Source organism: Astatotilapia calliptera, chromosome 2 (assembly GCF_964374335.1).
Source record: "Astatotilapia calliptera chromosome 2, fAstCal68.1, whole genome shotgun sequence".
Classification (NCBI taxonomy): Eukaryota; Metazoa; Chordata; class Actinopteri; order Cichliformes; family Cichlidae; genus Astatotilapia; species Astatotilapia calliptera.
In genome coordinates, this window is record NC_137423.1 from 33779109 (window position 1) to 33781404 (window position 2296).

Genomic DNA, 2296 nt, shown 5'->3' on the forward strand with positions numbered 1-2296 from the left:
ATGTTTTGGGAAAAGTCCTCGCGGGGGTGTGAACCTCTGATGACCCCTAGCGACGTCCATTGCCAGTGGAAACATGATGCTGCTAATTTAACTGTTGCTAACAAACTGCTCTGTATTTTAATTTTATACATTCTTTGTATATTTTATTTTTATGTTTAATACTAATATGATAAATAAATAAAACTAGTAAAAATTATTTATTTTATGCTATATTAGGACAGTTTTTTTCTGTCCTGTCTTCCTCCCTTCACCTCCAACAAGTTGTTGATTGCACATTATTGTTTAAGTTAGTTTTCAGCCCAAGGAACGCACATAACCCACCACACCTGAACTATACATAGAATCTAAAAAAAAAAAACAATCTGCAGGTTTAAAATTATTTTTGTTTGATGTTAACAGGAGATTAGTGAAGAGCTATTGAGTGTGGGTTTCCTTGTGGTTGTGTTTCAGGGCATTTTTCTTCTTAATGTCTATTTAAATGATGATCAAGTGACCTTTTTCCACAATTTAGTGTTTGCTTGTCTCATATTTAGTTTAACTGTGTATAATAATAATAATTTTTATTACATGACTGTTATAATAAATAATAACAAAGTATATTACGCTATATAATAATATTTGAAACTGTAGTAAATGAATTAGGAATTAGGTATATAACACTTTCAATATTAAACCTCAGCAGAAACACACACGCAGAGGCGCACATATTCACTGACCAACCAAAAACAACCACAAACAAAAACACCATTAGAAAATATGGTATTAGCAAAGAAATATTATAAATGTAGGTGAATAAAGTGCAAAGTTTGCCTGATTTATGAAAGAATATACAACATCCTTAAGTATAATTGTTGAACAGTTGTACAATATGTACTTTAAGAGATTAAAATGGTATTGATAGAAAAATATTTGGTGGATACATTTTGGGATGCTTACAAGTAAATAAGCAAAATAGCCCAATGATAAAGGTTTCTTAAGAGTGAAAGCTTAAAATCTTATCTTCTCATACTGCCACTGTCTGGCAGGAGCAAAGCAAGGATCCACCCCTGAAGTTTGGCCACTCCACCCAACTCAAGTTAACAGGATATGCACAGACTTTTATCCCTCCCTCCCTCCCTCCCTCCCTTCCTCCCTTCCTTCCTTCCTTCCTTTCTTTCTTTCTTTCTTTCTTTCTTTCTTTCTTTCTTTCTTTCTTTCTTTCTTTCTTTCTTTCTTTCTTTCTTTCTTTCTTTCTTTCTTTCTTTCTTTCTTTCTTTCTTTCTTTCTTTCTTTCTTTCTTTCTGCTGTTGTTCAATTTATGTAACAGTCCAACAAACCATTGAAATTGTACTGAACAATTAAAAGAGAATAAAACTTGAGTGTTTGCCTATCATTTGGTTGGGGATGTATAAACACAGCAACAAAAAGGATATTAATCTATGAGTCTACATGGAATAATTCTACATGGCAGCCAGGCCTCAGTATGCAAATGAAACCAGTGAGAAGTCAAAAAGTCTACTACTGCTCACACTCAGTTATTAAAGGGTTGGAGGGTTGTCCTGTTGTTGCCTCTCCAGTGGACCTGTTGTCACTTTTATTTGCACCAAGGCAGCTGATGTGGCCTTAATGTTTTAGCAGAGTATTTAGCCCACAGCAACATGCCACGCAGCAACCAAAAAACAAAAAGAAGAAAAAAAGGACATGTCAGTTTCTTTCCCTGCCCAGTGTAAGTAATGGCCCCAGCTTGGCCACTCCTATGAAAATTGCCAGCTTCCACCACTGCTGTCTGAATGTGTATTTGAATGGTTTTACTTTGTTTATCAGATGTTAGGCAGGACAATATATGTAACCCTTTAGGCTCTCATCTTGTGTTTAGCTGCAGCATTTTCTGGCATTAGATAAATTGAAACAAGCAACACTTGTTGATAACAGTAAGAACTGTTTTCCCTTCAGTCACTGAGTGTAGCAGCTGTAATTAGATTATGTCAGCTATTACAACCACTCATTCTTCCAGGTAGGCTATGGATTTGAATGTAATCTGGGATTTGGTGGCTCATTGCTGAGTGGTGTGGAAACCCAGGCACTAGACTGTACCTTATGTTACCAATACAATGCCATGTACAAGTCGACGGGAAAGACTGCTAACACCTGAGTGTGTGAGAAAGTGAGATTAGGTTGGTTGTTATGTAACATTAGCCCAACAACAGTCTGGTAATTGCAGGTGTGTTTGAAAGATTATTGTCTGTCCACTGGATGCTATTTTAAAGACTGTGCTGGGTATAATAGTATGCCTATCAGCCTGAAACCAGAAATTCTG